At 34.6% G+C, this 26,499-nt stretch overlaps 2 protein-coding genes across 2 annotated transcripts in view; one reads left to right on the plus strand and one right to left on the minus strand.

Moving 5' to 3' along the window:
- The window catches only part of Atg16 (Autophagy-related 16), a 351,557-nt gene that overhangs the window by 133,673 nt on the left and 191,385 nt on the right, over positions 1–26,499 (minus strand). The window lies entirely within an intron of this gene.
- Positions 1,523–26,499, plus strand: part of neo (ZP and PAN domain-containing protein neyo) — a 207,742-nt gene continuing 182,765 nt past the window's right edge. Inside the window, exon 1 of the mRNA XM_074137308.1 lies at positions 1,523–1,866. The gene's annotated coding sequence lies outside the window, so the exon portion shown is untranslated. The remainder of the gene's footprint in view (positions 1,867–26,499) is intronic.

Genomic DNA, 26,499 nt, shown 5'->3' on the forward strand with positions numbered 1-26,499 from the left:
ATTGACTCTATCTGCTACCCACACATCCCTTCTCTGGAAAACCTGGAACAGTTCTTCACCATGAAGGCGGAGGGGCCCTCAATATCCCCGTGGTCAAGAAACTACTCCTAGTGAAAGTCGTGTGAGTTGTTTTGCTGTCCTTGAAACTGAACAGCTGTTTTTTTTTTAAACTATTTATCTTCAAGGACAAAGATTACTCTCCTGTTTCACTAATGGAGCCATTATCCATCGAGGATGGAAACGTTAGAAATGAAGCCGTCAGTTAGCCGGGCGTGGTGATGAATGAACAGTGGAGCTCACCGACACAACTGGTCCACACCCAGAATCTCCTGTTTAATTAATAAACTGCCATTACTACAATCGCCTGTCAATCAAGCCCAACACCTGACTAATGATTGCTTCAATGAATCCTAATTAGATATTGATTGATTGACCTTTTAAAGTTCATCAATGGAGGTTTTCTCTTTTCTTCTTTGACCCGCTTTCTCTTTCTATTCTCCTCAAGATTCTCACTTTTTCTTAACCTTTACTGGGATCTTTGAACTTCATAGAAATAAATGCATCGAGCAAAATAGATAATCCATAAATGAGTGTGCTGATAGGCTGACAAGCACACAATGGCATCTCGGAACAAGTGGTTGGCTACCAGCAAGGTCTCTCCACTAAGGTCTTCCCAGCAAGGTTTCTCCAATAAGGGCTCGAATTTTTAGACAGCAAGCATCCCAAACTGAAGACAAGATCAAAGTACACGGAGAGTGAAGTTAGAGACTTGAATGAACACACAGATAGTACCTACTGCCCGCCGGCTTTGAAAAGGACAGAATTGCCAGTATGCTTGAAGCGGGAATCTCCTGATGATTTCAGAGATTCCAGCTAGGAGATCCTGAACTGAGGAAGACATTTCTTACACGGGAGGATACATCTTTCCCTCGTTGCTTACTCAAATAATTAAACTTCCGAAAATACCTTTAGGGTTCTAGTATGTTGATTGGACCCTACCTAGTTTTGAAAAGAAACCTACTTCAGAAAATTACAAATGGTAGAAATTACATGGACACTGTAATGGCACTTGCGAACAGAGCCTGACATGTGGTAGGGGAAATGGGGGAAAGTAAAAATTATCAGTAAGAAATTAGTAACATTTATTTTTCATGATTAATTAAAATGCACCATCTTCTTGAATTTAAAAATTAATTAAACGACCATTAATAAACTATAGAATGAAGCGAAGAAGCATTAATGAGCGGGGATAGCCAGCAGCTGTTGACATTGTTTCCAGCTACAGAGCACTTCACCGACTGACAGACCATTCCAAGAGTTTCGCTAGATTGGCGCCCGCAAGGTACCCAGACGTTCTCCGCCAAAGTGGGAGTAGTACAGCCGGTTGTGTTTCCAACATAGAACTGACTAGTAGCTTTGCACGTGGTGGGGATAGTAAGCAAAACTGAAGTGCGACTTGTTTGCTGGTCGCATAGTGCATCTAGTTGCTCAACGTTTAACATTACAATATTCTGGATATCCCGAGATTTTTTTTTTAGCTCTGATCAAATCCACTTTTAATGTTTTCTTTATAATAAATCCACAAAACCAATTTAAAAAATAATAATAAAAAAAAAAAGATCGCAGTTAGTAAGTATTGAGAGAAACCGGATCGATTTTCACCTAGAATTTGTCTACCAATCATTACCGTATAATTTGCATATCTGCCCCACCTTATTAACCCCCCTCATAGATAAATATTTAAAAAAAAAAATTTAATCCCAAATTCTGAACATTCGCGGATATTGCTGGATCAAATAAGTTGGAAAGTGGACATCTAAAGAAGCGTCTACGCCATTAGCAACCAACCACCTTAATAAAATACAAGTAAGTAATTTACAAACTACTTATCTAATATTCAAATTTTAAATTTGTACGGTAAGAAAAATTATTGCGAGAGAATTAAACGGGAGAATTTAAGTTGTAAGAAAGATGGAACTAAACAAAACACAAAAAAAAGATAATTTATTAAACATAAATTTACTAAAAACAATAGAAGAATATAAATTCTAAAACAATAGAAGAATATAAATTCAATTTATTTAATTAAATTAATAAATAGGAATATTATACAGGGAGATAAAGTATTCAACTAGAAAGTATGCAATCCTGCAATACACTGTAGATGTGCGGGTAAAGTAGCCAGTTAAGATAGACTAAAACCTTGTGTATCCAATAGATATTCTTAATTCGTTGATAAGATATTCTTTATTATTTTTTAATTTAAATTTATGCCTTTTTATTTTTTTTATAATTTTTTTTATTTAATTGAAGAACGTGGTAAAATTTTTGAAAATTTAGTTTTTATCAGAATTTCGCCATAATTATATTTTCATTTTGGAAATAGCGAGGTTAATATCGAAGTAAATACCCACTTTCTTGGTATTCAATAACCCAATTAAATTATTGCTTATTTATTTATTTATTTTTTTTTTTATCGTGAAAATTGACAAAAAAAGTGGTCCTGAAGAGGTATAATTGTGCTTCTGGGATATTTTATTAGCTATTTTGTGTTCTGCGAGTATGTAAGTCAGTCAACCTAACTACAAAACGGAGAAGATCCATTCTGATGGTTCAGGTACCAACACGAGACCATTCTTTTAGTACAGGATGTCCTTTTTATTGGATGATTCCCCCTTTTTTTTTTTTTTTATCGAAAATAACTCCCAGGATTTATTTTAAACTTTGCCAAGCATCATCAGAAGTGGTAGAATTGTACAGTTTTTACTAATTCAAACATTACTTTGCTATACTATTTACTAGTAAAAACTTGTAAAATTATTAGAATTTTCGTCGTTAAGTCCTATTTCAGAGGGAAACTTCCCTTTAAAGCGCCCTTTCAAATACGATTTTTCCAACCCTACACTACCAACATTGGAGGAAATCTCTGGAACGGAAGTAAGAATCATGAACGAATTAAGTTCAAACTTCTTACATTGTAACCCTTTTCGTGCAAATTCTCTGATTCTAAGGCCAAGATCCTAGTAGTTGCTTTACCCTAAAATGTCCCGCAGGAAAAGGAAACTAGCATTTAGTTGAAGAATGAGAGAATCCTGGGTGCTCCCCTTTTTTTTTTTTTTTTTTTTGTACTTTAGGGCCTTAAAAATACCTAAATTTGTGGAAAATCCAATTTCTTGAATTCGAATTTACGCTAGTCGGTAGTTGCTTCATTAAAAAAGTCACTAAAAATTTAAAAATAACTGTGTATGCGAATTTCAAAGATTATCAATTTCCGGTCGATTAACTGCAACGTCAATTAAGATTAATATACTATATTCTAACCCATAAAAATTATTAAAGTGTTTGGTTCTTTTTCATATAAAATTGATTTTTATAATAGTTTTATAATTTTCTTCCTGCTTGATGGAATATTGCAAACTTGTAGTTGATTTGGCAAGCTCTTGTTCGGCTATTCGGAAAACTCAACATTCGGAAAATACCAGTATGTTCTGTTTCGTTATCTAGGTACGACGATGGGGACAGACTATCGGTTAAAAAGCAGCCAATCCCATTTTATGAGGTAAATTTCTCTGTTATTGTTGGAATTTCCCGAAAATGCATTAAAGATTTTCTTGATTTAAGCTTGCTATTGCAATTACATAAAATCAATATCTACAAAATCAAGAAAATTAATTGAAGGGCAATTCAAGGTAACGCTTCTCTTTATAAGTTGCATTTTTGTTTTAATTTGCGTCCTTTAAATCTGTAATTCATTCAAAGGTAGTAAATTCGCAAATTTAAACAAATCGGTAGACCGGAAGTAGATCGGAAATTGTCGAATGCGACCATGTTAGATTTTAATTTTATTTAGATTTTCATTTAAGTATGTAGTAGGTCCGAAGGAGCTAAAAAATAATCCGGAAAAAGAGTTCACAGTCATTTTGTGCACGCTGGGGGAATAAGAAAATTCCCTGACGTGATGTTTTTTACCATCGCGAAAAATTAAGCAGATTAATACTACTCAACAGACCGGATCAATGTCCCCAGAAGGAGAAAAAGAAAAAAACAACCGGCGGGAAATCATGAAATGGAAACTGCGGGTGGTACGAGCGCAAAGAGAAAAGCTAAAAGAGAGAGAAAATTACCTGAGTGCACGCGCACAGACACCCGGACGGAATAATGAGTCGGCACACGGTGGGCAGGGGGAACTTTGCAAGCGTGTCCTCTCTCTCTGTCTCTCTCTGCTGGGTACGTTATCCGCTCTGACGACTTCACTAATAACGCCGAACTAATCCGAGTGTTCGCCTTAAACGAAGACAGAAAGTGATACCGCGAGTGGAGAACAGGAAATCCCAAGACCTGGTAGATCTGGAAGTCAGATAAGGCTCATTACTGCCCGCCCCTCTCCAACCAAAAAAAGGAATGACCTCATTAACCACTTACTTCTATGTTACGTCATTCACCATTCAACTTGGTTTCACTATCCCTTACTGTACTGGTAAGAGGCAGTCCAGCGATCCTGTCAAATCTTCGATAATGCGAACAGGAAATATCCCATTTGGGCACCCCTTGAATGGAACTGGTCCAAAAGAAAGTGTAAAGTTCACACTTTACTTCGGTCGAGAACGATGATGCCGGAAGTACGAAATTCTCGAAAATTACTGAAACTAATTTCTACAACAAAAATAGAAAATTATTTTAGGACGCTCCCGGAAGTAGAAGGGACTTGGTTCATCTGTAATATTAACATATGCTTTTAAAAATTCCGAGTTTAAAGAAAATGATTTGTAACTTCCGGCATGATAGTATGAGAAAGTCGGGTGAGTGTTCACAACAAATTTTTTTTTTTTGCCCCCCGTTCTGCCATGATATTGTGGCGGATGGAGTTGGAGCGGATATTCTCACAGCAGCACCGCAGGCTCCTTCAAGGTGATGAGAACTTTCAAGCTGAAGTCGCGGAGTCAAATCTTCTTAAAAGAAAAAAGGTTAACCAACTTTCGTTAATATTTTCCCTCTCGTAAAAGAATTGAAAATTACGTCTTTAACAGGTACCCTGAAGGGGGGCTATCAAGTCTGCCGTATAAAATACTTTAATAAGCTAAATTACTCCGTAATTTTCTTTAAAAGTGAAATTAATTTTGTTTTTTGTTTTTCTTTTTACGTAAAAATAAGGAAAAAAAAAGAACGAGCAAAGTCTTATATCTGCGAGTATTACGTGGTTTATAATTCCGCTGAGTTAGCAGAATATCTTACTTAATACTGATCGTGCTTATTATGGCTTGATCTTTGATTTTGATGCTTGGCGTCAAATTATCTCAGTTAAGATTTCAATGCTAGAGATCTAGCAAAACTGATCAACCTTAGCTACACGCATAGCATTTATTCGACAATTATTCATATCTCTCAATTGTTATTAATTTGCTCCTATCTTTTTACAGCAAACTGTATTGGATTTTTAATTCTATTTGCAACATCAATCGGAAGTTGAGTTTTGTGATCGTGGTGACGACGCGCTTTCAAAATGTCCAATTCTGGTTCCTCTTATAACTTGTACCAAAAAAGAAAGGAAGGGAAAAAGTACTAAGAAATAACTTAAATTTTGAGGAATATAAATTCTAAAACAATACAAGAATATAAATTCTATTTATTTATTGAATTAAATTAATAAATCAGAATATGTTCAAATTTTAAATTTTTACTGTAGGAAATATTATTGCGAGAGGATTAAATGGGAGAATTTAAGTTGTAAGAAAGATGGAACTAAACAAAAGAAAGAATAAAAAAGAATGATAATTTATTAAACATAAATTTAATAAAACAATACAAGAATATAAATTCAATTTATTTAATTAATAAATCAGAATATGTTCAAATTTTAAATTTTTACGGTACGAAATATTATTGCGAGAGTATTAAACGGGAGAATTTAAGTGTAAGAAAGATGGAACTAAACAAAAGAAAGAATAAAAAAGAATAATCATTTATTAAACACAAAAATAAAACAATAGAAGAATATAAATTCAATTTATTTAATTAAATTAATAAACCCGAATATTATACAGGGAGATAAAAGTATTTAACTAAAAAGTATGCAATCCTGCAATACACATTAGATTGCTCCTTAAATTTTAGGTTAAGATGAAAAGTTCTCGGCCGCGCAGAGAGATAGCGTTGCTAACAGTGGAATGAAGTTTTTTTAGGGTGGGGGTTGGGGGGTAATCTTCAGTAGGCAACACAACAAAAGAATAATTCATATTATTTTATAAAATGATTGTAGCAAAAAGTAAAGATGTTACTTCAATCAAATATTTATAAGAAATGAAAACTGTGGACAATTTAGATCATAGCGGAATGCAAGCGATGGAATGCGGCCGAGTGCACCCGAGTGCATAGATCTCTCTGCACCTTACATGATTGCACATCAAGTTTTCTCAGAACGCACATCCCCAGCTGAGCGCAGAAATTCCTGTGGGAAAAAAACGCGTCGAACAAGAAATCCAATAGCAAATTGGCTTTTACACCTCCTAACACTCTGTCATGTCTGAGCTGTTAGCTTTTTTTCCCTGTTCATTTTTGCGCCTGTCTTGACCAGCTTTTAATACCAGAGAATAGAATAGTGTTTGGATTTCTCTACAATCTATTTACTTAGTAGATTCCTTTTACTACAGCTAGAGGCTACCTGACTACGAAAAAGTAGTGTTCATTCATATACTGGTCTCAATCAACCTTCAGTTTAATCAGACTCTTAATTCTGGAGAGCGACTCTTGGGTAAAGCACTCAGGCCTTGGTTTTCTCCTCCCCGAGAAGTAACATTCTTAGCCACACGAGCCCCTCACACTTACAAAACACCGTGCAGTGCCATTTCCTCCTCTTCCTGACAGGATCTACAAAGACCCATGCGATGCATGTGTTTCCTGAGCCTGCAGTGGCCAGTTAACAGGCCTACAATTAGCAGTAAGCCTTGGCGAATAGCCTCTAATGAACACCTGTCTCTGCCCAGTGGTAGCAAGCCACTACTCTTGAGACCTACTCTGCACACCCATAGGTTAATGGCCGCCGACTTAACTCACATAAATCACAATCAAATTCCGAGGTTCCTCTGAGACAAGTTTCAAACCTTTATATCTTTCCTTTTATTAAACACCTGGTTCGAACTCAAGGTAATTTGTGCGAAAATATCGCCAAAAAACCACAACATTTATTAGCGCGTCACTTCCGCTACTAAATCTTCCTGAAATTTGCTTAGTTTCACTTCCCTTAGAGATTTAGAGGACCCTTTAGAGGATGCTCCTCTACTGGGGTTTTCCAGCTCATCATCGTCTTTAAGGAAAATCCCTCCAGTTAAATGAGATTATTTTTCACGATTGTTTCCCAAGAATTTTCAGTTACCAACAAATTATCATTGTATTCATAAAAAAAAAATTATACAAGAGAAAGTCATCTGCAACGTTTAATTTTGTTTTGTTTTGTTTGTAGCAAAGCTTCTTAAACTATGGGTTGTGACCCATCAGGGAGTCGCGGAAATATATTGTGAACTGATAAATTAATTTCACTTATTAACATTTCAGTAACAAGTAAATAGAAAAAGCAATTTTTTGTTGGTTTCCTTCAGTAACTCGTGAAGGTTCAGCAAGTAGTGGGGATTTATGTTGTAGTGATCTTGTCAAAGTTACCCAGCAAATGAAGTGTAAGTTTGTTGTTCTGTGACAGCACACTTTTCAATAGAGTTTAGGTTTCGCCCAATTGCGCAGTGTCCATTAATCATTCAATTACGTGGTAAATGATAATGGCTATAAACTTCTATGTTCCATAAAAATTAAAAACATCCTCACTCATTTAAGATTTATTTTAGTTGTATTTGTACTCTAGAAAGGATAAGTGGCTAAATCAAGCTAAGATATGTGAATCCGGGAAAGAAGAAACCAAAGCCACTTCGAGTACATCGGAAAATAAGTCAAAAATACAAGAAAAGAGCCAGATTCGTCCAGAAAAAAAGAAGATACAATGAATCATTTCTGCAATAAGGGTTCACTTTTAATAATTATCAAGATAAACCGAAACCGCTATATTTAATCTGCAACGAAACTTTGGCTGATGCAAGCATGAAACCCCTAAACATTAAAGATGCATATGGAAACGAAGCATCCTACCCTCACAAATAAAACAGTCGAATATTTTGAAAGACTTTTGAGAGATTCAAAAAAGAAAAACTAATAAAAATGTTCACTTCAAAAATTAATGTAATTTTTAACTTAACTGTTATATCCCGACAAAATTCTTCAATCAAATCAAAATTAGACACATCATAATTGAAATAAAACCTATGCTGCAATCTTTTATAAACCTTAGTTAATTGAGAAACGTAAAATAAATCTTCAAAATATTTTATTATTGTTTTTGCATAATTTCATTCTTTATTAAATACCTATGGAGGAAAAAATAGTGAAAAAATTCGAAAGTACATTTTTGATACGAAAAAACGAGTAAAAAGTCTTAATGGTGGAAGTTAGAAAGTGTATGTGGGCGTGTAATGGAGTGAGGTCTAGCCCATACCTACCTACCGTTCTATTGGCCAGTATACATGCCCACTAGACCGTTGTTCGATCCGCCATTAGGATTTTAAATGCTTATTATCTCGGTTAAAACAATAGTTTAGAATTTTTTTACTATTTTTTCCTCCGTAGGTATTTCATAAAGAATCAATTTATGCAATAAAAATGTTCACTTCAAAAATTAATGTTTTTTTAACTTAACTGTTATATCCCGACAAAATTCTTCAATCAAATCAAAATTAGACACATCATAATTGAAATAAAACCTATGCTGCAATCTTTTATAAACCTTAGTTAATTGAGAAACGTAAAATAAATCTTCAAAATATTTTATTATTGTTTTTGCATAATTTCATTCTTTATTAAATACCTATGGAGGAAAAATAGTGAAAAAATTCGAAAGTACATTTTTGATACGAAAAAACGAGTAAAAAGTCTTATTGGTGGAAGTTAGAAGTGGTATGTGGGCGTGTAATGGAGTGAGGTCTAGTCCCTACCTACCTACCGTTCTATTGGCCAGTATACACGCCCACTAGACCGTTGTTGGATCCGCCATTAGGATTTTAAATGCTTATTATCTCGGTTAAAACAATAGTTTAGAATTTTTTTACTATTTTTTCCTCCGTAGGTATTTCATAAAGAATCAATTTATGCAATAAAAATGTTCACTTCAAAAATTAATGTTTTTTTAACTTAACTGTTATATCCCGACAAAATTCTTCAATCAAATCAAAATTAGACACATCATAATTGAAATAAAACCTATCCTGCAATCTTTTATAAACCTTAGTTAATTGAGAAACGTAAAATAAATCTTCAAAATATTTTATTATTGTTTTTGCATAATTTCATTCTTTATTAAATACCTATGGAGGAAAAATAGTGAAAAAATTCGAAAGTACATTTTTGATACGAAAAAACGAGTAAAAAGTCTTATTGGTGGAAGTTAGAAGTGGTATGTGGGCGTGTAATGGAGTGAGGTCTAGTCCCTACCTACCTACCGTTCTATTGGCCAGTATACACGCCCACTAGACCGTTGTTGGATCCGCCATTAGGATTTTAAATGCTTATTATCTCGGTTAAAACAATAGTTTAGAATTTTTTTACTATTTTTTCCTCCATAGGTATTTCATAAAGAATCAATTTATGCAATAAAAATGTTCACTTCAAAAATTAATGTAATTTTTAACTTAACTGTTATATCCCGACAAAATTCTTCAATCAAATCAAAATTAGACACATCATAATTGAAATAAAACCTATCCTGCAATCTTTTATAAACCTTAGTTGATGGTGAAACGTAAAATAGATCTTTAAAATATTTTATTATTGTTTTTGCATAATTTCATTCTTTATTAAATACCTATGGAGGAAAAAATAGTGAAAAAATTCGAAAGTACATTTTTGATACGAAAAAACGAGTAAAAAGTCTTAATGGTGGAAGTTAGAAGTGGTATGTGGGCGTGTAATGGAGTGAGGTCTAGTCCCTACCTACCTAGTGTTCTATTGGCCAGTATACACGCCCACTAGACCGTTGTTCGATCCGCCATTAGGATTTTAAATGCTTATTATCTCGGTTAAAACAATAGTTTAGAATTTTTTTACTATTTTTTCCTCCATAGGTATTTCATAAAGAATCAATTTATGCAATAAAAATGTTCACTTCAAAAATTAATGTTTTTTTAACTTAACTGTTATATCCCGACAAAATTCTTCAATCAAATCAAAATTAGACACATCATAATTGAAATAAAACCTATGCTGCAATCTTTTATAAACCTTAGTTAATTGAGAAACGTAAAATAAATCTTCAAAATATTTTATTATTGTTTTTGCATAATTTCATTCTTTATTAAATACCTATGGAGGAAAAATAGTGAAAAAATTCGAAAGTACATTTTTGATACGAAAAAACGAGTAAAAAGTCTTAATGGTGGAAGTTAGAAGTGGTATGTGGGCGTGTAATGGAGTGAGGTCTAGTCCCTACCTACCTAGTGTTCTATTGGCCAGTATACACGCCCACTAGACCGTTGTTCGATCCGCCATTAGGATTTTAAATGCTTATTATCTCGGTTAAAACAATAGTTTAGAATTTTTTTACTATTTTTTCCTCCATAGGTATTTCATAAAGAATCAATTTATGCAATAAAAATGTTCACTTCAAAAATTAATGTTTTTTTAACTTAACTGTTATATCCCGACAAAATTCTTCAATCAAATCAAAATTAGACACATCATAATTGAAATAAAACCTATGCTGCAATCTTTTATAAACCTTAGTTAATTGAGAAACGTAAAATAAATCTTCAAAATATTTTATTATTGTTTTTGCATAATTTCATTCTTTATTAAATACCTATGGAGGAAAAATAGTGAAAAAATTCGAAAGTACATTTTTGATACGAAAAAACGAGTAAAAAGTCTTAATGGTGGAAGTTAGAAGTGGTATGTGGGCGTGTAATGGAGTGAGGTCTAGTCCCTACCTACCTAGTGTTCTATTGGCCAGTATACACGCCCACTAGACCGTTGTTGGATCCGCCATTAGGATTTTAAATGCTTATTATCTCGGTTAAAACAATAGTTTAGAATTTTTTTACTATTTTTTCCTCCATAGGTATTTCATAAAGAATCAATTTATGCAATAAAAATGTTCACTTCAAAAATTAATGTAATTTTTAACTTAACTGTTATATCCCGACAAAATTCTTCAATCAAATCAAAATTAGACACATCATAATTGAAATAAAACCTATCCTGCAATCTTTTATAAACCTTAGTTGATGGTGAAACGTAAAATAGATCTTTAAAATATTTTATTATTGTTTTTGCATAATTTCATTCTTTATTAAATACCTATGGAGGAAAAATAGTGAAAAAATTCGAAAGTACATTTTTGATACGAAAAAACGAGTAAAATGTCTTAATGGTGGAAGTTAGAAGTGGTATGTGGGCGTGTAATGGAGTGAGGTCTAGTCCCTACCTACCTACCGTTCTATTGGCCAGTATACACGCCCACTAGACCGTTGTTTGATCCGCCATTAGGATTTTAAATGCTTATTATCTCGGTTAAAACAATAGTTTAGAATTTTTTTACTATTTTTTCCTCCATAGGTATTTCATAAAGAATCAATTTATGCAATAAAAATGTTCACTTCAAAAATTAATGTTTTTTTAACTTAACTGTTATATCCCGACAAAATTCTTCAATCAAATCAAAATTAGACACATCATAATTGAAATAAAACCTATCCTGCAATCTTTTATAAACCTTAGTTGATGGTGAAACGTAAAATAGATCTTTAAAATATTTTATTATTGTTTTTGCATAATTTCATTCTTAGGAAAAAATAGTGAAAAAATTCTAGAGTACATTTTTGTTAAGAATTTTAGGTCTAAAAAGTCTTAATGGTTGAATGTGGGCGTGTAATTGAGCGAAGTCTAGCCCCTACCTACATACAGCATAATCATTAGGTGTTCGGATATAAAGAGGTTGGCAAGAAAATATTACTTTAAAAAGGGGTCGCGGTCGCAAGACGTTTAAGAAGCACTTGGTCTATAGCAACTGTATTTCAGTGTACAACGTGTACCCAGTCTTGATAGACCTGACGGTTATTAATCTCGTGAGAGATTGAGTAGTTCTATATCCGGTTTACATATTAAGATTTAAATGCATTTCTTGATTATAATCGAATAGTTCAATGTAATCGATATTTCTTTACTTCCGTTCATCATTAAAGAAATCAACATTATAACTGATCGCTGATTATTTTGATGATATCTTCTTTCACAGCCATTTCGATCAGGCCTTGTAACTTGCGATGGATCGACTGGGAAGTTAATTTCTGTAATATTAACGCCAGATATGCTCTTTTTAAATTTGGGAATTTGAGTTTTCCACCGGAAATATTTGTTCCGGTTGTATAAATTGTTAATCTAAGAATAACTCTATTCACAACTTACTGTCCAAAACTGGAGAACACTGGTTCCGCTAATGAAATCTAATCATACCTGTAACAAAACCAAAGAACTCCAAATTAACCAAATATTCAAACATCTCTTGATTGAGTACAAAGACTTCAAAAATGGTCTACGTAAAAATTGAACCTTAAGGAAGGACCTAGATTAGGTAGAGTGACAGGTTATTATCTGCAGACAAAGACACTGGATTAGAACATTGGAATAGGGACAGAAGTGTTTCGTGATTGCGTGCCCTCTTTTTCACCTGGGACTCTCACAGCTGTTGCGCAACTTCGTGGAAGATTTGAGTAAGTTTTGAATGTCTGCGGTTTAGAAGACTTACTTTTTCAAGTTCATATGTGATAATTTGTTACACTTTGCTAATGGTTAAAAAATAAATTGTTTTACGTATTTGTGAGGTGGTAATAATAATAATAATAAGGGAAGGGATTAGCTATGCGGTTAGCGTATTGGACTCCGACGCGGAGGTCCCGGGTTCGAATCTAGGTGCTGAAACCCTTAGATTTTCTCTTCCTAGGAGCTTCTTACAGCTCACTGTCCGGTGATGGACAGTGTTGTCTGTAACGAGAGAACACTGTCCGGAGGCCGGCAGTGCACTGGAAAAAGCTCCGGGCGCCAATAACCTTAAATGACGCGCCTTAAATTATTAAAAAAAAAATAATAATAATAATAATAATAATAATGCTTTTGATCGTGGACATGAACAAGCGTTTTGTAGAGTAGCACGCACTGACAGAGACTCCTGAGCCGTTGATGCTGTCATCTTACTAGACTAGACGAGACTAATCTCTTGCCTTATGATGTCACATTTAGTGCTTCTCATCTCTTTAGTAATCAAAGCTTCCACATTATCTTCTCACACATAGCCAGAACGACAGACAGTCGGACAAATGTGGATATTCTACATATCTAGAAACCTACTTACGTTTCTATACATTACATTACTACTAGCAGCATTATAATCCCCGAGTTGTAATAGATCTAGTTCTCTATTTTTTATCTCAACTGTTATGAATGGGAGCAAAGAATTTGGTGAAAGCACCTAATTTAACCGGGAAACTTGTGTTTGGATAGTTCAAATTCAGAATGTCCTCCTTTTCGGAAGTTCCTGTAATGGACTGAGTAGAAAAAAAAGAAGTCGATATTTTTAGCATCTCTCTGATGATGCTTAAGAATCACTTTTTTTACTCATTTACGTATTTGTAGAAGAGGAAGTATTTCGAAGAATGTGCAACAATTTCTACAGTGAATTTGCACTGGAAATACATCTGAATCTCAAAAACGTCACTTTTTTTTAGAAAATGATCTATTAAATATCTCAACTAGTTATGAATGAAAACCATGATTCTTATAAGAAATTTCAAAATGATAATATTAAAACGGTTTTTTGAATAAGAAGAAAAGTACTATTTTATTACAAATTTTCAAAAATCATTCATCATTCATAACTTCTAAAATATCGCTCACAGAAAAAAACCGTTCGAGTAAATTTTTCTTAAAAAAAAAAAAATAGAGGAATCTATTTCCTTAAATAAAAACCGCACCTTTCGATTTGAATAAATGAAGTTGGTGCCTGTATCTCGCTTCTGGAAGCACCGAAAAAAATTTACAAAGTAAATTTGGATTTCTAACAAAAAACTAAGGGAACACGTATTTTTTAGTTTTTTTTTCTAGCTATCTTAGTTTCCGAGAAAACGTCTAGGGACACCCTGTATAAATTAGCCAAATGAGAGTCATAAAGAGAAGCGAGCCAACTTCCGGCGAAATCGTTTACCACAAAACATCAATAAACAACGTGATTTATGCAGCACATTATTGATATTCGGATTGATGTAGCCGGCGCAATAAACTGATACTACAGCATATTTATGCCCTGCAGGGTCTGGTTTATTGCTCTGCAGCTATATGACATATGGAATATAGTCGGCGATAAGAGCCACAGGATTATGCGGGTACCCTGGTAGTGTGAATGTACGTCACTTTATTGATAGCCGTCATGTCTAAAATGAAAACTGGTATATATAAATCTATTGTCCTATAAAAACATCATTCCTGCGAGTAAATTAGTCAAGGAATCGTAAATCAAAGTTTGAACAGCCCTTCCTAACAGCAATCAAGATAACATTTTGATTAGGAGGTTTCGCTGGAAGTAACCCACCGTTTTCTGAGTCTATGTTATCAAAATATCTCTAAAAGAATTACAATTCTATATTGTCATCTTCAAAATAACTTCCTTCTGAAGCCACATAGCGCTGGAGACGTTTCTTCCACTCCTCATAGCAGTGCTCGAACTCCGATACTGGAATAGCCTTCAGCTGGTCGGTTACAGCCGTTTGAATGTTTTCGACTGTCCCAAAATGAGTTCCCTAGAGGTGATTTCTGGAACGTGTCCATTACTGGTGACGAGTCTTAAATGCTTGAGTACGACCCAGAAACCAAGCGCCAGAGCATGGAGTGGCCACACTTCAACCTTTTCAAGGCCCAAAAAAGCAAGGATGGCGAGTGTCGAAGATCAAATGCATGCTGATTTGTTTTTTTTTCGATATCCAAGGGAATCGTCCACAAAGAGTTTCGACCTCAAGGTCAAACGGTCAATCAACACTTTTACCGAGAGGTTCTTGAAAAACTTCGAAAAAGGGCCATTCGTGTGAGACCAAACATCAAGAACAAGTGGGTGTTGCATCACGATAATGCTCCTTGTCACACAGCAATTTCAATAAACAGAGTTTTTGGCCAGTAAAAACATTCCTGTGGCTCCTCAGCCTCCTTATTCGCCTGACTTGAGTCACATTCCTGTGACTTTTTTTCTCTTCCCGAAGTTGAAAACTACCACTGAAAACACTAATCATTTATAGGCACTTCCGATCAGTCGACTTCCGATTCTTTATTATATAATACAGATGGCAGAAAGACAGAACAATGCTCAGAAGGCACTATATAGTAAAATTTATACACCCTTTCCATCGCTAATGCCTTTAAACAGAATTTACTTGCCATATTATTCAAATAGTAGAAGAACTACTTGTACACAATTAGCACATTAGAGTTTAAAGAAAGTCAAAGAGGAAGTGAAGTGGCACTTCCGATTCTTCAAGAGTTTATCTTTTTTGGTACTTAATTCCCATTTGAGTCTGGTTGGTTAAATCATGCACCATGCACAAACATACAGAGCACACACCTCTCAAAACGGAAATCTGCAAGTTTAAGTTAAAAAAGAATAGAATAAACAGCGGAAGTGTGAGAAAGAATTGGTACAGCGGCTGTAGTCGATCTCGGAGAAGGTTTAGACATTTGGGAAGGGAGAGAGAACTGAGCCTGTAATTGTAGGTTGTCTTTTAGGGGGAATACATTATCTAGCAAATATATAATTATATATACAATAGCATTACACACACACTGATACATTCGCGCACATTTGGTGTAAAAACATATGTAAAGATTTAAAAATATCTGTAAAGACGGACGCGCCGCGTGCAAGGAATTACTGTACTATTCCTTGTATCTTTACTCTAATGTTTTATTTGTTCATATTATATTTATCTATTTTCTGTATCGTTTTCTAGCCTGTCTATTATTTATTTGTAATATAATACTTGAGAGAGGTTTTTTTTTTTTTTTTTTTTCCTGTAATCTTAAGACTATTGGCTAAGCTGAAACTATTTTTCATCAACATCGTGAGATTTCTGTTGCCGAATTGTACAGTCTCTTCAAGTATTTCTAAATATTAAGTGCCGGAAGATAATTAAAGAACTGTTTTTTTTTTTATTTTAAGTCGTGCGAGTGTGCATACAAAAATCTCTAACATATGGCGGAAGTATGTGCATAATACGTTTTTTAAAAAAATATTTGTAAAGTATGTTTTAATATTTCCTTTAATCTGGAGTTTTAAGAGAAATAACGGAAGTATCTACTGCGAAAGTAGAGCTTTAAGTGCAAACGCCAATTTCAATAAATTATTTAACTTATTTACGTTCAAAGTAGGAAGGAGATTTTATGGTCGCCATGGTAGCAGCAACTGGGGAAGGTTCAACAAATTAAAAAAAAAATATATCCAAGTTGGAAATTGAAGCGCTGAATTTTATTGGCTATAAGAGAGAACCTGATACAGAACCTTGCAGGAACGCCGTATCAGAGCGTTTTATCGCCAGGCGATTTCTCTCAGATTTCTCCCCCCCCCCTACTTCTAAGTAGTTCAGCTGTTAAAATTTTTCAGTCAAGTAGCTTGGAATATTCCTTTTCCTTTAAAATAAGTTCAACTATAAAAAATGATGTGAAATTATTTCCTGTAGCGAGGCTATAACTAATTTTACTAAGTCACTAAAAAAGTTTTTTTTATCAGTTTCAAGTATTTTCATTGGAATTTCGTTTTTTTTTTTTTTAACCGGAAGTAAAACGTTCGAGAGTCTGTGTGAGTTCGAGAAAGGTGGTTCTATGCGTCAGTCTGTCGTTGTTGCACAAACAGGAAGTGACAGTTACCATCCTTGTCCATTAGGGTGTTTCAAAAAATGATCGACTTTTAAATTTTAAAGAGCGCCGGGCGGAAAATCGAAAGTTCATTTAAAAACAAAAAGTTTCTTCCGTATTAGAGCAAAATCGATTAATATTTAGAGGTCGCTACCATCGATCAAAAGATTTTTGTTTTGCTTTGTTTTATAAAAAATCTTAATTAAATGTTTTGTATCTTTTCAAATTATTAGCAAAACATGTAATTGTACAAAGTTTATTTAAATATAATTTGCTATAAAGACAATGCAGTTGGAATCATTTTGATGGCCTTTTTATTTTCAAAGTTATGGAATAATTAAAGAAGCTGTATTTTTTTTAAAAAAATATTAAGAAAAATATACATTTTTGAAAAATTTCGATTAATTAACGTTAAAATCAATTCATTTTTTATGTATTTCGTACAGAATTTAAAAAACAAATAATTTTGGTTACTGAAACGTCTAAATTAGGAAATATTTTGCATTTATTGTTATAATTTGAAATTAATTGATTGGTAGTAAATTATTTCTCTTTATTTATTCATAACTTTGAAAGTAAAATGGCCATTAAAATGATTCCAACTGCATTGTCTTTGTAGCAGATAATATTTAAATAAACTTTGTACAATTACAGGTTTTGCTGATAATTTTAAAAGATACAAAAACATTTAATTAAGATTTTTTATAAAAAAAAAAAAGCAAAACAAAAATCTTTTGATCGATGGTATCGACCTCTAAATATTAATCGATTTTGCTCTAATACGGACCCAAACTTTTTGTTTTTAAATGAACTTTCGATTTTCCGCCCGGCGCTCTTTTTAAAAGTCGATCATTTTTTGAAACACCCTATTGTCCATCCTAGACTTACCTTTACACTGATTGTAATTTTAATTACACATTGACGCTGTATGTTTGTAATTATTGTAACTATTTATAATAAAGTGTATCTATCTATCTGTTTGTCTGTCAGTTAGCAGCTATTTTTTCCTTCAACATCGTATTCACTCTACACTTACACTAAGTTACAACGAAATTGTGTGGGTGTTAATGCCAGATTTATTTCCTTAACTGTTTACGTCAATAACTATCGATAAGACTGTAACGATGTTTATTTTTTAAAAACCTTTTCACTTCACACTGTCATCAACAACTATTTTTCTAAAAAAAAAAAGAAAAAGAAAAAAGAAAACTATTTTAAAACAGTCAATCCAGTATTACCTTGTTTAAGTAGATATTAAGATCAACGTATTGTGAATAAAAATAACTAAAGAGGTAGGTGACACTAGATTGGAATAAGTGTCACCCAGATCTACAAACTGACAGAGACCTTAAGTAGCAACAATACTACAAACATATACCTGGACCAGAATCGAGGACAATAATGTTATTAAAACGTGGCGCACGACGGGGGGGTGGGTTGGAGGGGAAGGAAGTAAGTACATACTAGTCTGCACAGACGTACAAACAGATCTAGTAAGTATTAAATTATAAAATAACTCTGGTAGATTTACATTTAAATAAATAGAGAAACACGTTCACCTGTACCGTTTATTGTCACACATTTAAATTAGAACTGTCTAATTATTTACAGATTTATTTCTTAGACTGGTTTATATTCAGATATCACGTGATTAATATTTGGTTAAAACTACTTGTTGAATATTTTCACGAAAAAGTGAGAAAAGGAAAGAAAACCGCAGTTCAAATTGGCTACTTCCTGTAGGTGCGGCTACCGTTGGCAACACTGTCGCCCTTTTCCATCAATTTTAGGTTAATGCCGTAAATGCCATTTTTATTATTTTGTCGAGTTTATAGGGGGGGGGGGGGGGTTCTTGCAAAGAACTCCGAAGGGTTTACTTTTGCTAACTGAGAACATCAAATTAATTTACTCGGTAATCTGTTAGTGTAAAATATCCTCAATGTCCTGAAGACGATCTTGAAAGGTAGAAAAGTTTGGCATCAAAACAAGTATTAAAATTTAGACTGAAATTAGCCCCATTATCTTTCTTCCTGTACCGTTATTGCGAAAGAAAAACCATGTCGGCAGATTTGAAAAAGTCATTTTTCACCTTTATCTTAAAGCAGGTATACCTGCCTTGCACCTGCACTGATCCGGACCTGTAATTATCAGCAAGTGACGTCACTCTTATTGGTAAACAGTTTGATTTATCGCCAGAGATATAGGTATATGATTATGAAGGTCACAGATTCTGAGTTGGGTTCTTAAAGTGACAACGTGTCCCAAAAAAGTGGACCGAACAGTCTTCTTTACCTGAGATACCTTTTCCCACAGGAGATGACATGCTAGAATTTTCTGCAAAGCTGAGAAAAAAAAAAACACTTGTGAAGATTTACTACCTGTAATTATGATCTAGGTGTGATATAATTAGGTAGGTAAAACTAGCAAGGCGTAAAAATAAATGCTCGCACAAAATTATGTAAACACCATTAGGTGTGCAGGAGATAGGTTAGGCATTGTGCAGCAAAGATCTGCAGATGTGTAAGGGAGTCCAGAGGTGGAAAGTGACAAGGCGGTACTGGGAATTTTGATTTGTATGGCTAAAAACTGGCGGGAGATTCTCTGGAGTTTGCCGCCTAACTGAAGCAGGTATAATCGTGACAATGGCAGGTATATAATTCAAGACAGCTTACTGTGGGTGTCTAAGTCAACAGCTTTTTTGGAGCTTAAGCAGGAAGAGCTTTACAATCCGCGGCTTATACACCTGATGGGTATCACACCATTTTTTTTTTTTTGTAAATTGACAAGCCAGAGTCAGGGTATCAGCTGTTAACAGGCTTAATTGTTTCAAAAGCTGTGAGTGAAGAACACTCGTGGCTGAAATGAATCACTTTCACATAAACGTCTGCAAAGTGGAAGTTCAGCAATAAATTTAAATTTATAAGTTAACTAAAGTAATGCCTATTTTTCACCAAATTAGGAGTCGTGGACGGAGGCGACAAGCAAACAAAACTTTACTATAAAATTCTCATATTAAACATTAAATAAATTTAAAGCCTACAGACCGTTAATCGAACCCACTAAACCAGCAATACATCTTAGCTTTGCGGGTCTAGCCTATAATCGCCTAACATACTTTACTATAAATTTCTCATATTAACCATTAAATAAAATCCAAGACCTAGACCAGGGGGAATCGAACCCACTAAACCAACAATACATCTTAGCTTTGCGTGTCTAGCCTATAACCGCCTAACATACTTTACTATAAATTTCTCATATTAACCATTAAATAAAATCCAAGGCCTAAGACCGGGAATCAAACCCACTAAACCAACAATACATCTTAGCTTTGCGGGTCTAGTCTCTTAACCGCTCGGTTATCGAGGCAACTTAACAGAATAGTTTTTATATTTAATCTACTAAGCATAAGATCTGTAGAAGTTTTATCCTTCTGATAGATACATAAGACACTGGAATCAACCAACCAGTTTGATTGAAAGGCTAACAGTCAACCTCAACCGGTTACCAATCATGATAAATCTTTAATTACTCAACTTGGCAATTTAGAAAGTAACAATTTACTTAAAAAAAAAAAATCAATAAAATCAATAATTACTTCAATCCATCGACTGTTCGAGAAATTGTACAATTAAATAGCATTTACACGACAGATTATGAACTGTTACTTGGTTTCCATTAGTCAATCAAGCAATTATCGTGGAAACTATGCAGTCGTTTAATCGACTCGAAATTACCGGAAATATTACCAGCGCACGAGATATTACTGTTAAATCGCATATAATATGGAAGTAGTTTTTCTTTCCTCTTTTGGTGGTACAAAGTCCAAGTTTCAAGAAAACTTAATTATATTAGAGGTAATATTGGCACCAGATTTTCCAGTTTTTACCGCGATTTTCTTAAAAACAATCGTTTTAAACTGATCCTAGGTCTGTTTTCATTTTTTCTTATCTTGGAGGTGAGGAGGGATAAATTTTTCATCTTAAGTGCCATTTCTCTGAATTGTACGGTTTTCATCTTAAGTGCCATTTTTCTGGGCATTTGTACGGGCTTACCACCTACAAAATAATGGTATGATTTGTAAAAGTGAAGTAAACTTTACGAATGACAGTTCCGGTAACGCCACATCTTACTCTATTAACATACTAATAACCATTTGTAGGTCAACATAATCTTGGGATGCATGTGTTTAGTGCATAATTAATTTAATCTATTTAAGACCGTATTTATACGGTAACTAGATGGCTAGTTTAGTTATTTCTATACCGGAAGTGAACGATTATTAATAGATTTTATGCAATTTTGCTTGTACTAATTATTGTTATTATAAAAGCGCATAATTAGAACTATGTTATATGAAGGGAAGGTTAGGTTAGTTACTGAAAAAAAAAATAATCAAATAACATCCTTTGTTCCGTTAACTAATAACATTTTTAACAACAGTTCGCACTATCAACAAACTGCTCTATTAATTGAGATTCAACATCCGATGGAAGATGTTGTTAGTTTTACTGGAATTATTGTCATGTTATGCGCGTTCAGCGTTTATTTATGCAATGCACCAATAACAGGATGTTAACAGATAAGAATCTGATGTGAACACTCACACGACTTCCTGTAATTGAAATTTTTGAGATTCTAATACAATTTTCTTGAATGCAAACTTCTTGAATTTTAAATCGTATTTAATAATAACTTCCCGTTTCTTAGATATGCACTACCTACGAAGAAAATGGAGGAGCCATTTTTTTTTTTTTTTTGGAAAAGTCCCCGAAAAGTGGAAAATCCAATTAGTAAAGAGACACTTCCGGTTTCGGGATTCTGATCGCGAACTTGCAATCCCCTCCTCCAACTTGAAAAAGGACCAAATTGCAGAATTCTGCGATTTTTCGTTCCTTTGAAATATTCTGATCACAAACTGAGACAATTTCCTAAAAACCACTTTTTCGAAGTCCAGGGGACTTTTCCGGAAACGGATATTCCGGTGAAAACTCGAACTTGCACTTTTTGCCAACTAATAATTAATAAACTGGAAATAATGTTTTATTCAAAAACTATCATTAATAAAATCTATCCTAATTCAAAATGCACAGATACGGATATCTCCCGGAAATGGCGTCCCTCAACTATCTCTGCAGGCCGTGTGTGCGTGTGCATAGTTTCGTGTTTTCCAGCTGGAACACCTGGAGAGACAAGATGTTCTCTGAAGAAAAGAGAGAAAGAGAGATACGACTATAAAACTTGTTCAAACATGCAATAAAAGGTGAAATTATAAGAAATATTTAAATTTCTACTACCAGTAAAACAGTTATGCCCATTAAGAACATTGGGCTCCAAGTATTACTCTGCACCAAACGAGGAGCATTATTTGGATAAGCAAAAATAAGTAGATAAAAACAAATAACCAATAATACTGCTAAAATGCAAATACGTGCTTCAACTTATCAACTTAATAGTTGTGGTAACATATTGGAATAGCAGAAAGATTGTATAATTTGCGCATTATAAAAAAAACTAGCAAAATCTACCACTATTAAGAATAATTGCATCGTTTTTGCTCCATAGAGTAACTATTTTTATCGGCGAATAGGCAAACTTACGAGGCAGCCTGTGGGGCGCCCCTATCGCCAATATCACGTACTGGGACCATTTACTAACATATTAGGCTACATATATATGAAATTGGCCAGCCTCAGATAGATGCGGTTACTCTGGGTAATTTCCTAAAACATCATTTTGTTACGAGGGGGGATAAAATAAAAAATAAAAAAGTGAAAGGAATCCATGCTGGCTAGATGTAATTTCGCTATTTATCTCTAAAAGGCTGTGGTATACACCAGTTCCGGTAAATAGGCAGGAAAATGGCCCGTTGTTTTGTGTAGCTTGAAATGCGTCTATTAGAATAGAATAGATTAAATTAGGGCGGCCTCAAGGCCTACGCCACTGCGACTCCCTTGGATCTATTGTGGCTCCCCAACTTTAGAGCTCATCCTCCAGACCTGTCCTTTTAATCAGACTCTTAATTCTGGAGAGGGACTCTTTGGGTAAAGCTCTCAGGCCTTGGTTTTTCCTCCCCGAGAAGTAACATCCTTAGCCAGAGACAAGCCCCTCACACTGACATAACACGTGCAGAGCCGTTTCCTCCTCCTCTTCCTGGCAGAACCTACAAAAGGCTGTCATCTGCCAGGCCCATGCGCGATGCATGTGTTTTCTGAGCCTGCAGTGGCCAGTTAATAGGCGTACAATCAACTTTATAGCCCCGCACGGCCTTGACAGATTAATTCTACAGTCAGCCTCGGCGAATAGCCCCTGATGAACTCCTTCGCCTGTCTCTGTCCAGTGGTGGCAAGCCACCACTCCTGAGACCTACTTTCTGCACCCACAAATTAATGGCCGCAATCTTAACACACTTCGAAACCCCAAAACACGGCTCCGGGCCAACGAAGTGAACTGCGTCTATTAACTTTCCTAATACATTAAAATTAACATTATTTTCACAAACTTACATACAAATTCCAAATTTAAAGAGATCATGATTCTGGAAACGTTTTCCTAGAAGACTCAATAAACATCGTGGCATATCCGCTCCAGAAACCAGTTCTGCAGAAGGTGGACACCAGAGTTGTCTAGAGTTGAAAGAATTTTAGGAGGGGGCGCTTGCTTTAATAGGAAATAAAAGCAGCGGAAGTAAAGTAAATGGTGAGTAGCTTACATCGGTTTGGACATGTGCTTCCACGTCTGAGCAGGTTGTAGGGCAAACGGCGATAGAAAAGGTCGACCGCTGCAAAGATCGTAAGATGAAGTTACAGCAAAATAGAATAGTTCGCAGCTCTCTCGATTACTCGACGAATGGATTAAGGAAATTTAAGTTGAAAACAAATGAAGTGTAAAAGGTGGTTAAGTTGAAGTAGAGGAAGTGCCACCGTAATGGTTCCGGAGAAAACTGAAGTGTTCGGAAATACAGACTGTCTGATAGACTCGAGATTGGAGGTGACTAGCCCGGAACGTATTAATGACCAAAGACATCGATTGGTTTCATGCAGATTCTTGTGTGTACTAACACACACACAAACACACACGCACCGCCCTCATGTATGTGTAGGTATGTGTGTAAGTGAGAGGGTGCACATGAGGTCGAGGTCAGCGGGTCATGAACGGTACCTGATTGACCCTGTATATTACCTCACAGCCGGCACTACCTACAGACAAACATACTAGTACTTTTTCCTCTAAAATAACGTACATTATGTCTGTCCACAACATACTAACCCAGCACATAGATAATACATCTTATGCACTAATCCTACTAACATGTTACACCATCTCACGTACACTAAAAAAGACACATAAATAAAATTAAAATATATGTCACATACTTCTATTTGTGTGATACCAAAATTAAAAAGATAAAACTATTTGAAACGTAAGCTTCTTACGTGAAGAATATTTGACTAAGAGGAGTAAAACTTAAATCCCTTCTATTTAATCCTTTAGTTTCCTCTTAACCTCGTAAAAAGGGAACACTACGATCGTGCACCGGAAATACACGTTTTACAGTCCTCCAAGTTCGAAAAAATGATTTTTAAAAATTGGACTCGCGTGTACGAAATGTAAACAGAATAACTTTTAAAACGTAAAATCGCAGCAGGAAGTTCCAATATGATATTTGGAATGTGGCAACCGGAAGTATTACTTTATTGGAATAGATTTTTCAGTTTTCAGTGAATTTTTAACGGAAACCGCTCAAACAACGTTCTCGGTAGGATTATGTGCTCATATTTTGGTCTTGAAATTTGTTAAATTCATCCAAGGAGATTCATTTAGGAGGGAGAATTGGACTTCGATTCAAATCCTATGATTCCAAAGACGGGACTTGTTTTGTCTATCACTCCAGTTTGTATTTCGAAATTACGATATATTAAATTTATAGTTTCCTATCGATATATCGTGTTATATTTTCATAGGATTTTTTTTTTTATCGAATAGCGGAAATTCAAACTACCTGTATCAGAACAAATTAAATACTGAAATAAAATATACCCATATTTATCATTTCCTTTTAACTTAAGACCAAAATAAGTGAATAAAGCTAAGAAAATATGGGCCAAGAATTGGGCCTTTATTAACATAATCTGAACTTGACATTATGTTCTATTGATGGAGGGATAATATGTATAAATTCTACATCACTGTTATGGTAATCAGTGGGAATGTATTATATTAGATATGTTTAACGGTATTTAGAGAATTAAAATACAAAATTTATTGCTGTTTGGTTAACAAAATATTTTATGTAAATGGAGCAAAACAACAATTTTTAAGTCTCTGGCCTTGAAAGTTTTCGAAACAAGTTCTCATTGGAATATTAAACTACCATGAATTTGAAACCAAAGTGGTGCAGATTCTCTAACTGTCCTCTCACTTCATTGGAACATCCGGACAGCTCATAACGTCAAAAAAAGTGGGTACTGGAGACTCCCTTCAATTCTCCAAAAGAAGAAGTTGTCCAGGACCCATTTTCTTTAGGAAGACCACCGAACACAGTCGTCTCAGTGCCCTGTGAGAAGTTGTCCAGAGCTATTTTGACTCTTTCTAAGACAAGCTTCTCAGATCTCTTCCAGAAAATAAAAATAAATAAATGTTTGTGGCAAAGATCCCTTATCCCAAAATTAATTTGGAAAAATAAAAACTGCTCCCTCCAGTTTGTTGTTTTTAATATTAAATATCAGGATGAGATTTTATTTTAGTTACCTACATTAATTTCTATATTTAGACACAAACTTACAAACATTGTAGTCGGCGAACCGGTTTTTCTTAATACCGCAACCAGTTCCCTATCAAATGTACGCAGACGGAATTAGAATCCGGCCTTAATAGATACTACAAGAATTTCTTCTATAATAAGCAGATATATATATATATATATATATATATATATATATATAGTGCATCCATATTTAGAAACTAAAGAAGCTTGGCCACAAATCATCAAGCTCAACTTTAGGTGGAACTTCTAAATCAAGTTCAACAACTCCAAAAATGTTTCAGGCCACTTCGTTCTCAAATTACTTTAATATGATACGGAAGGAATTTGTTGTTTTTATAAGAACCTACCTAGGTAAAAGTGTAGATCAGGGGCCACATGCGGCCCCCTGAGTACATTTATCCGGGGCCCCCGCCGCACTTCCGGAAGGGGCATCTCTTTCATTGGTGGTCAGTGAGAGGAGCACTCGTATATGTGGCGGTGCTGCAAAGCGCTGCGTCGCTCATGTACAGTACTACTTCCGATGACGCGCGGGATGCACGCGTCACGGCCCCGAAAGATAACAGTCAGAAGTAGGAAGAAGGCAAAGCACTATAACTAAACCGGACATTGGACCATCTCATTAGCCAAAAGCAGGTCCATAGTTCCCACAGAAATACTGGGCAGTTTGGTGATTTAAATTTACTTGTTCTTTATTTGAAATATTCTATTTGTTCCCGTTTTGTTTTTTGTTTTTTACTTTAAAATAGTTTGTTTTATAT

This window comes from Rhodnius prolixus, unplaced genomic scaffold, assembly GCF_049639745.1.
Source record: "Rhodnius prolixus isolate KJV_2025 unplaced genomic scaffold, Rpr scaffold_5, whole genome shotgun sequence".
Taxonomy (NCBI): domain Eukaryota; kingdom Metazoa; phylum Arthropoda; class Insecta; order Hemiptera; family Reduviidae; genus Rhodnius; species Rhodnius prolixus.